At 35.7% G+C, this 11,326-nt stretch overlaps 1 long non-coding RNA gene across 3 annotated transcripts; it reads right to left on the bottom strand.

Annotated features, from left to right (window-relative positions):
• Nucleotides 1–1,003: 1,003 nt before the first annotated feature.
• Nucleotides 1,004–4,717, bottom strand: LOC113309382. 3 transcript variants are annotated; one of them, XR_003340555.1, is made up of 7 exons: nucleotides 4,515–4,717; nucleotides 4,358–4,426; nucleotides 4,146–4,228; nucleotides 3,283–3,434; nucleotides 2,656–2,776; nucleotides 2,362–2,560; nucleotides 1,005–1,630 (listed from the first exon to the last, which is right to left on the bottom strand). It is a non-coding gene; the product is annotated as an uncharacterized LOC113309382 (long non-coding RNA). The 3 variants fall into 3 exon arrangements; XR_003340556.1 differs by having other exon boundaries at nucleotides 1,006–1,630; nucleotides 4,387–4,426; XR_003340554.1 differs by having other exon boundaries at nucleotides 1,004–1,630; nucleotides 4,146–4,426.
• Between the last annotated feature and the right edge of the window lie 6,609 nt (nucleotides 4,718–11,326).

Raw genomic sequence — 11,326 nt, 5'->3', positions numbered from 1 at the left:
AGAGGAGGCTGCTCGAGCAAAAAGCTCATCAAGCAGTTGTAACTATGTATGTAAACCCTGTCTTTCAGTTCACCATTATCAGCAGGCTAATGTTGAAAGCGGATACTATCATTGTTCTACTAGATATTATTGCTTCCACAAATTGAAAACAGGCTTTAATTTCCTTTATTCATTCATATCCACCATACATTGAGGAAATTTTCTTAAGTGTCGGTTTTATTTTAGTTATTATCAAAAATGTTGTAAATTACCAAAAGTGTTTTCAACGGTGTTTCTCTTAAGAAAATGGACAAAATTTACTATATATTTACAATCATGCCATACCTTTGTTAATGTGTTCACAACGTTTTAACAGTTTACACGGACGCCGAGAAAGCCCTGTTCCGAGCAACTACAATTAGCCATTTACTTGGCATTCCTGATGATCAGAAGATGTCTGGGACGATATTTAGTTCCCTAATGACTAGGCGCATTCATGTACCAGAAGACGAAGAAATCTGGTTTTGAGTTCAGGGAAAGGAAATATGCTTTAGGAAGCAGCAGTTTGCCGCAATATCAGGCCTTAGCATCACGCAGTCGGATACGTGCCGGATCAGAATTGTTTAACTTCCTCTTTTTCTTTCGATACGATTGCAGTTGATCTAGATGCTGACGAGATGAAAAAAGCTGTAGATAGGAAAAAAGCCGAAAGGAAGGAAAAGATAGTGCCACCTGGCTTAAGTGACCAAAATCCTAGCAAGAGCCCAAAGTTGCAACTGCCGGATAGTTTGGCGGCTACTAACCTGTGTCCACTAATACTTAGCGATGAGTAGGTTGGTAAGACCTCTCTCAGCAACTAAGTTTAAGCGGCCACCACCTGTATAAAAAAGAAGTGTTGGAAGTAGGCATTTGAGATCTTAGTATTAATGCAACAGTCTTAATAGGATTTATTCCATGGAAACATGAGAACTCATTCAAATCAGTGTTTTGATTCACTATGATCAAATGCATGGATGCACGAATTGTAAAAAAGATTAACATGAGCGACTAAGTTTAAACCGAACTCTTTTACAAATCCAACAACACATAACATATCTTTCCAATCAAAATCTGAAACTTTTAACACTCAGTTCAACAATTCAAAGTGAAAACCAAGTTCTCACGTATCCTTGCCTTCTCCATTGTTGGCAACTGACCTTCCAACAGTTAAAAAGCTAATTGCTCACCAACGTTTTTCAAGAATTACAACAATTTGCATATAGATTCTTGTACAAAAAACATTACCCAAAAAGGGGGTGATCACAAGTAGTTCCAAAACTGTTCTTTTTTTTTTTACTTTAAAACTCCAATGTTGGATTCTAATCTACGTTGAGGTAGTATAGAATGTGTTTTTGGTTATCACTGGAACACTTTAAGCAAATCCTCTGTGAAGATTGGATCCTACTGAAAGGGGGAAAATACATGATTTCAACTTGCTTGAGACTCTTAGAGAGGCCTTCACTGCATGCTTTATGAGTAATGGTTAATAAATTAGAAATGCAAAGTTCCATCAAGATCATTCTGCGAGCATCAACTACTGCAGCTTCTGTGGCTCCATGCCCTCTCTCCCTTTTATTTTGTTGCACGGGAAGAATATTAACAGCATACCCTCCTGCAAACACAAATTAAAGGAGTTGATACATTTTATAGGGTGTAACATGTCTCAAATTTAGAAATATAGTAATAGAGTAACTCGTGCAAAATAATGAGATAACCAGTCTCCGAATCCAAGTTGCACAGCTAGTACGTGCTATTTCAAACCTTCCCTAATTCATTTCGTACGAAATTTAGTTTACGAGTACTGCTATTGCATTCTTGCATAAAAAACCAAGGATAAAACAGAACACCATATGGTCCTATACTCAAACAGGAACATTAAAGAAAAATATTTGCAGGGCTTTCTCCAATTATGTCCCATTTGTCAAAAATGGCACTTTAGTTTTAAATTACATGTATTGAGGCCTTTGACAAGAACTTGCAAAGATTAGGTATTAATCTTTATATAAGGCTTGGATGGTAGATTAAAAATGAGTAATAGAGAACTGCCAGAAAAAGAAAAAATGAATGAGTAATGACAGACAATGTCTCCAACAGAACCTCTGAATTGGCAGATCGCTTTATGTAACAGAATTTATGTGTTATCAAGCATGCATATTGTTAGCGATTAAAAGGTTTTAAGTTTTTTAACAAGGAAATTCTCATTCAAAATATTAGGAGAGATTGCGGAGCATTTTTGCAGGCCACTCCAGAGCTAAAAAAAAAAGAACAAGTAGCAAACAGATGTAGATCAAAGGAAAACAAGATTCTCTTAGGAGGGGCAAAAACAAAGGTTGACATACTGACCTTTTGAAGCCACTGAGGACTCTTCGCACAGGACTCTGTTGCAGAAGACGATATTGCAGCAGGAATTGCAGATAACCGGAAACACATATCACCTGGGGACAACATGGATCAGAGAAAAGCATATCTCAGCCATATAGAGAAGCAATAGAAGGACCAACACCCGTTCGTGCTCCAGGCTTCCAAGCTTTCTGTTCTCGCGCTGCAAGCATATGGTCAAAGAAATCCTTCCTAATAAGCTTCATTTGAACTTGATATAAAAAAGAAATCAAATTGCTGAAAACATAAGGATTTTACCTCAGAATCATCGCCAAAGCACTCAACTGAAAACCTCTAAGACGCCCTACAACATCTCCTATCAAACCACTTAAAACGAACCCAAGAAATGCACCACCAAGACATGTAATCACCACCATACCTTAACTCATCATCAAGAAAAACAAAACAATTAAACTTATAAGCATCACGTATAGTTTCCTTCCCCAAATAGAAAACTACTAAAATACATTATATTAACAGTGTCAAATTGAAATTAAAATTTTATTTAGAATCAACTGAACCCGAATTCTGTTGACTCAAAATCACTGAATCAGTGAACTTTATTTAGTCTTAGGATAACAATGAATAACATTTAGTCTAATTCATATTGAACTATGATGGGAATGATTATAAATGGCCATATTGCCTAAACTACTGTAATTGTATGCTAAAAAGGCAGTCATTATGGGAGTAGTAAGCTAATACAAAGAATCCACCATCATAAAGAGAAAAGCATAAATTGTTCACTTCGAGCTGTTTAGTACGAGGTTTTTCGCCTGTGAGTCCATAGTAGCTTCAGTTTTGTCTGCATTTGCTACCATGAAATGAGAAGTGCCATTCAATTTGTTCTGGTATATTGACCGAGGGTAATCATGTTTCACTTACTTTGAGCTTTCGAACTCTGACGGGTCTGTGCAATAACTTTGAGAATCTGCAACCATATGGTAAAACATTTATCCAACCACGCCACACTGGCATCATTCTCACTGCCAAGTGACATATGTGGAACTTTCATGTCATCCTTGAGCATTGAATCCCTGCATATAATGAAAAAATAAGGGTCAACACGTAGATACCAGAAGACATTGCACTTGACTACTGTATGCATATAAAGTAGTTTAAGAAGTTCGAAGTTATTTACAACTGTACAGAAAACTCATCCTCCTAAGCAATTTTTTCCACCCACCATCTTACTCATTCTCCGGCCAATCACCACCATGTTATTGATTCTCACAAAACAGAAATACTTTACTTCATTTCTTAATGTTATGGTTTCCATTCTCAAACACAGGTAAATCAAGAAAACAATGTTCCAGACATACAAAATAAGCCGAAAATTGATACTAATTGAACCGAACAATCATCCAAATTTGTCAATCTTACAAACATACTCAGCATCATAAGAATAAATATGAATTCAAATTCAATAACCCCATTAAAAAATCAAATGTTAGAGAACCCAGAATCTAAAAACTTATTAGAAAATTTCATGTACTAACCATACAAAACCTCATTGAAGCTACTTAGAATCAAAGCTAATATAAACGGATCAAAATCCATCAACTAAATGCCTCCCTAGCATACTAATTCACACAGCTTGACCACCTAAGTCTGAAATTCATTTACATCTTAATTTAGACATCAGAGAAAACAACAAAACATACCCATACACACATCAACAAACAGAGTAGATTATGATACTCGCCTTTAACTGTAATCTATGTTAAGAACAGAGTGCTTGAGCTCACATTATGCAGTAGTGGTGACTAAAATTCTCCTATTCATCATCTAACTCCCTTTCAAACAATCTCATTAAAGATCAAATCTCCATCTGAAAACACAAATCAAGCTCGTCAAGAATAAACTAACCAAAACCGAGAGAAAATTCTAAGCGTAATTTTGTCAAACAAATTATAAGCATATGTAAATAAATAGAGAAATGGAACGTCAGAAACTTAACTGTTAGTAGAGAAGGAAAATTTCTGATACCTTTCTCCATCAAACTCTCTCACTGTTTTGCTTCTTCTCCCTGAAGTGGAAATCATACATTTTTTTTTCAATATCCAAAATTTAGCACAACCCGGACAGAAAAAACCTTCACAAGAACAAAGGTTTACCTCTATTTACAAAACCCCACTTCAAATATCTCAGATTTCCCCTATTACACCATCACTCAATTCGAAGATCTAAACCATAATTACAATAAAATAAAAACCCACTTTGAAGAAAATCATCGATTGCTCTTAATTTATAAGAAAGGGGTTAGGGAAGAAACAGATTCATTTTTTTTGACGAGTTGATACCGATAAAGAAGATGTGAAATTTCATAATGAAAGTGGAGAGAGTTTGAGGGTTTTAAATTGAGGTTATAATTTTAAACTTTTTTTTCAGAATTTAAATTTCAACCAAAATTATTTTGGGCGGCAGATTTAAACTAGAGCGCCCAAAATTCCCGCCTAATTTTTCACCTAAGATGTTTTTGGCGGCAATTCTCCACCACCGTTGGATAAAGAACTGATCCGTGTGCGTTTTTGCATTTGCAAATCTATTCATACGATGAAACAGTCTATTTTCTTACTGGCCGAAACATGTGTCATACGGATTGGACTAGGTGGCGAGCCACACTCTAGTTTTCTATTGCACAAAATATATCATACGGATCGGACTAGGTGGCGAGTTGTGACCCAAATTCGCTTGGTGATCGAAATTTTGCTAATGTGAACTTTTCTTCTATCGCCTCCTTGGTAAGATTGAGGCCAATAAAAATTTATTAAAATTTAGATGATTGATATTAATCGGAGAAATTGATGGAATCCGAGAGAAATTAAGTGAAGTAGACTGGTATTGGGTTAGATTAACGGATAACAAGTAAAAACAAGTGAAGTCGATGAAAATTCGGTTTGAATTAATAGGTAATAACCTTATAAACCCATGGAACCAAGAGAAATCGAGTGAGGTTGAGCGATATAAAATATATAGGATTGATATATAACAGGTGAAATTAATTAATACCGTAATGGGTTAACATGACAGAAACGGGAGAAGTCGATGGAATCCGAGAAAAATTGAATTCGACCAATATTGGGTAAGATTGAGGTTGATGGACATACGATTAAACTGATGGATACTATAGAAACCGATGGAGTTTAAGAGAGATTGAGTGAGGTCGAGCGATTTCGTGTAAGACTGATAGGTGATGGATGAAATTGACCAAGGTCGATGGACATTTGGTTATGTACATAGATGACGAATGAAATTGACCAAGGTCAATGGACATTTGGTTATATACATTGATGTAATTCGATGAAGAGATGAAATCCAAGAAAAATAAAGTGACGTCGATGACTAATATTGAGTAAGATGGAGGATAATGAGTGAAATTAAGTGAAGTCGATAGAGATTCAGTTTGAATTAACAGGTAACTATATAATACTACAGAATCCAAAAGAAATTAAGTAAGGTCGAATGATATTGGACAAGATTGATAGATTACGGGTGAAATTGACTAAGGTCAATGAGCATTCGGTTAAAAATTATAGTAGAAATTGAGAAAATTGTAGTGAGGTGGATGGACATTCGGCGAAGTTGATAGATAACTGTAGAAACCCATGGAAATTAGGAGACGAAATATATCAGAATTGAACATCACATGTTCAAAAATGACTAGAGTTAGACCAGAGTTTCTCGTTCGGATGAACTGAAGATGAAATATATTAGAATTGAACATCACAAGTTCAAAGATTACTAGAGTTAGACCCGAGTTTCTCGTTCGGATGAACTGAAGACAAAATATATCAGAATTGAACATCACAGGTTCAAAGATTACTAGAGTTAGACCTGAGTTTCTTGTTCGGATGAACTGAAGAAGAAATATATCAGATTTGAACATCCAGTTTCGAAGATTACTAGAGTAAAACCAAAATTTCTCATTCAGATGAACTCGGGTCATCAAATTCCCATAGATAGATTCCATGTTCTAATTTTGATGAACTGGGGATGTAAATTATCATATTATGGGAACCCGGGTCATTAGATTCCCATAATGACCATATTACCCTTAATATAAATAACGAACGAAAAGGATTAAATGTAATAATCATACGATGAAAATTATTAGGAGCATACGGGTTGACAGGTTTAACCCGCAGATTTACGGGTAGGGACGGGCTAACCCGTTTTATCAAGCCCTTATTTCTCCAACCCGCGTCTGGCTTGTTTAGGACTCAGCCGGGACGGGCGTGGGTTTTTCACGGGTCGGTCGGGTCAACCCGCGGGTTTTTGGCTGGTTTGCCAACTCTACCTCTAGCTATCACTTCCATTTCAAAAATTACTAGAGTTAGACCAGGGTTTCTCTTTCGGATGCACTGAAAATGAAATATATCAGAACCGAACATCCCAAGTTCAAAAATTACTAGAGTTAGACCAGGGTTTCTCTTTTGAATGAACTGAATATGAAATATATCAGATTCGAACATCCCAAGTTCAAAAATTACTAGATAGACCAGGGTTTCTCTTTCGGATGAATTGAAGATGAAATATATCAGAATCGAACATCCCAAGTTCAAAAATTTCTAGATTTAGACTAGGGTTTCTCTTTCGGATGAACTGAAGATGAAATATATCAAATTTTCGGACATCCCAAGTTCAAAAATTACTAGAGTTAGACATGAGTTTCTCGTTCGGGTGAACTGGAGACGAAATATATAAGAATTGAACATCACAGGTTCAAGGATTACTAGAGTTAGACATGAGTTTCTTGTTCGGATGAACTAGAGACGAAATATATCAGAATTGAACATCACAGGTTCAAAGATTACTAGAGTTAGACATGAGTTTCTTGTTCGGATGAACTAGAGACGAAATATATCAGAATTGAACATCACAGGTTCAAAGATTACTAGAGTCAGACATGAGTTTCTTGTTTGGATGAACTGGAGACGAAATATATCAGAATTGAACATCATAGGTTCAAATATTACTAGAGTTAGACTTGAGTTTCTCATTCGGATGAACTGGAGACGATATATATCAGAATTGAACATCACAGGTTCAAAGATTACTAGAGTTAGACCTGAGTTTCTCGTTCGGATGAACTGGAGACGAAATATATCAGAATTGAACATCCCAGGTCTAAAGATTACTAGAGTTAGACCTGAGTTTCTCATCCGGATGAACTGGAGACGAAATATATCAGAATTGAACATACAGGTTCACGGATTACTAGAGTTAGACCGGAGTTTCACATCCGGATGAACTGGAGAGGAAATATATCATAATTGAACATCCCAGGTTAAAAGATTACTAGAGTTAGACCCGAGTTTTCTCATCCGGATGAACTGGAGAAAATATATCATAATTGAACATCACAGGTTCGAAGATTACTATAGTTAGACCTGAGTTTATCATCTGTGAACTAGAGAGGAATTATATCTGAATTGAACATCTCAGGTTCGAAGATTACTAGAGTTAGACATGAGTTTCTCATCTGGATTTACTGGAGAGGAAATATATTGGAATTGAACATCCCGGGTTCAAAGATTACTAGAGTTAGACCTGAGTTTTTCATCCGGATGAACTGGAGAGGAAATATATCAGAATTGAACATCGCAGGTTCAAAGATTATTAGAGTTAGACCCGAGTTTCTCATCCGGATGAACTGGAGAGGAAATATATTAGAATTGAACATCAGAGGTTCAAAGATAACTAGAGTTAGACCTGAGTTTCTCATCCGGATGAACTGGAGAGGAAATATTTACTTTACTTATTTTCACAGTCTGTAATATTTACTTTACTTATTTCCGATAAGGGTAGTCTGGTCATTTTCACAGTTTCCATAATATTTATTGCACTAATTTCCGTTAAGGGTAATTATGGTCATTTTCACAGTCTGTAATATTTACTTCACTTATTTTTGATAAGGGTAATCTGGTCATTTTCACAGTCTGCATAATCTTTAGTTGCACTTTTTTCCATTAAGCGTGATATTGTCATTTTAACAGTCTGTAATATTTACTTTACTTATTTCCGATAAGGGCAGTCTGGTCATTTCACAATCTTCGGAATTTTTATTGCACTTATTCCTATAAGGGTATTCTAGCAATTTTCACCGTCTTCGGAAGAAGCAAATATGTCAAAGTCAATTTTCTACAAAGTCATGACTTGTTGACTTGGTCTTGATCCTGTTTTCTAATATTAAGAAAATTAAAAAGAAAAATGTATTTTGATTTATAGAAATGAAATATAATTGTTAGTTTGTACAAGTGTGGGAAAATTAGTGACAAGTAAAATTCAAAGAGTTATAATTTTGGGGTTGTTTTAGATGTGCTGAAATATTTGGGTGAAATCATCAGTTTGAATTATAATTGTGACTGTCTATAAAATTGTCAACAAATATTATTGTGACTAATAAAAAAATTTAATATTCCTAATTATTATCACGAATACAAAATTTAATAACAGTTATAAAAGAATACAAAATTTAATAAAAGAATTAAGCCGCGATGCCCGCACATACCAATCGCATGTCGGATCATAGCAGCTGGCAAGAGGATGGTTATCGCTGGATGGTTTGGCTGTGTCTAGGGCTGCACATGGGCGGGTATGGGCGGGTATAAGCTAAAACCAACCTCGCACCCACATACTGCGGGTTTTTTTTTTCATAACCAACCCCGCACCCACAAACAGCGGGCGGGTTTTGTTACCCGCCCGCTACGGGTTGGGCGGGTATGGGTTTAAACGGGTTTAAACCCGCTTTATATTCAAGTATTTAGAGTAACTTCTATTCTCCTTGATTAAGTGAGAAAAAAAAAACCAAAACCCCCAAAATATTCATATCTAGGAAGTTCACAGATGAAGATTAAGTGTTGAATCTGTTGATTTTTCGATTGTTGTCGATTTCTGGTGAAGATTCGAAGTTGTTGTCGTCGATTTCTGGTGAAGATTTCTGGTAATTGTCGTTCGTAGGTGAAGAAGAAGAACTGAGGAGGAAGAAGAGGAGAGGCCGAACAGAAAGAAGAGTGTAGAAAGTGAATGAGGGTTATCAGTTATCCTATCTACTAGTATTAGGGTTTCATAATGGACGACTAGGATTAGTTTTATCTAATGGTAGATAATCTGCGGGTTTTTTGGGCGGGTATGGGCGGGTATTAGCTTAAACCAACCTCGCACCCACAGATAGCGGGTTTTTTTTTCCATAACCAACCCCGCACCCACAACGGGCGGGTATGGATTAAAAACCCACGGACTTAGCGGGTACGGGTGGGTTTGGGTATCGTGGGCGGATCTTGTGCAGCCCTAGCTGTGTCCTTAAATGATCTTTTTATGGAAGCACTTTTAAAGCTAAGATGCAGCTCTTTTTTGGTTTTGAAATGGTTACCAGGGCCGAGATCGCCGTACTTGACTTTATTTGATGTTGGGGGAGGTGAACTAGAGGGTTCAGGATGTGGAGTTGATTCGGCATTATGAAGCTGGGGATATTTCTTGGCAGCCGCAAGGTTCTCAACAGCTATTAGACATCTCCTGACATTTCCATGCCTTGGTTAAGAAGTGGAGAAGAAGTGAAGAAAAAATGAAATGAGTTGAGTGTTACAAGAAGATACAAGAGGTGCCCTATGGTGAATACAATATAAAGCATTGGGTACACATTCCAAATTATATTTTATTGTGAACACAATGGAAACAATGTGTACACACTCTTATTATCGATTAGAATTAAAAATGAATGACCATCCTTATTGTGAACACAATGTGAAGCTTTAGGTACACATTCCAAATTATACCTTATTGTGAACACAATGGAAAACAGTAGGTACACATTTTTATTATTCATTAAAATGAAAAATGAATGTTATTGTGAACACAATGGGAAACACTGGGTACATATTCCAAATTATACCCTATTGTGAATACAATGTGTAGCATTGAGTACACATTCTTATTATTCATTAAAATGAAAAATGAAAGACTATCCTTATTGTGAACACAATGGGAAACACTAGGTATACATTCCAAATTATACCTTATTGTGAACACAATTGGATACAATGGGTACACATTACAAATTATATCTTATTGTGAACACAATGAAAAATAGTGGGTGCACATTCCAAATTATACCCCTATTGTGAATACAATTTGAAAAAAGTGGGTACACATTCTTATTATTCATTAAAATGAAAAATATGAATATCCTTATTGTGAACAGAATGTGAACAGTGGGTACACATTCCAAATTAATCTTTATTGTGAACACAATGTAAACCCATTGGGTACACATTCTTCTAAATAAAGAAAGAGTTTTTCGTATTGTGCATACAATGTTTAACAATGGGAACACATTTCATCAATTAAAATATTAATTAAGATGTTACTGTTTATAAAAAGGTTTCCAAATAATAATAAAAAAATATAATATGGAGGACTTAATAGTCATAACAATTTTAATTCAAGGGTAAAATAAGAAAAAAAAATCCATAGAACATTTTTAGGTATTTAGAAAAAAGTGAACATTTTTGATAATTAGAATTCCAAACACCACACTTTTGGGCAATGACCCCCATACATTCTGTATGTTTTACAGATAACTAATAAGATACTACAATGATATTACTGATGATGACCATGAGACGCGATTGGTCTTGGAACCCTCATTGCATCCACTGCTACTAGCACCTTTTCAAGGGTATATTTAAAAACTAATTTTAGCAAAAAATAAGTAAAAGCCTTTACAAGATCCATCTAAAAAGACTTTATAATTTAATTTGCAGGGAACCGTTAAGCGTGGTTGTTCTATCAGTGGGGAACAATAAGTGTGTGTTAAAAGAATGGGAACCAGGCCAGTCACTATTGGCTGTTGATAGATCAGGAGGACTGCTGTTATCACCGTAGTCAGGATTGTGTTCCCACACACGGAAACAGAAAATGAATGATG

The sequence above is a fragment of the Papaver somniferum genome, chromosome 9 (genome assembly GCF_003573695.1).
Source record: "Papaver somniferum cultivar HN1 chromosome 9, ASM357369v1, whole genome shotgun sequence".
Taxonomy (NCBI): domain Eukaryota; kingdom Viridiplantae; phylum Streptophyta; class Magnoliopsida; order Ranunculales; family Papaveraceae; genus Papaver; species Papaver somniferum.
The sequence above is the reverse complement of the archived record's forward strand: the minus strand, read 5'-3'. Positions and strand labels throughout refer to the sequence as shown.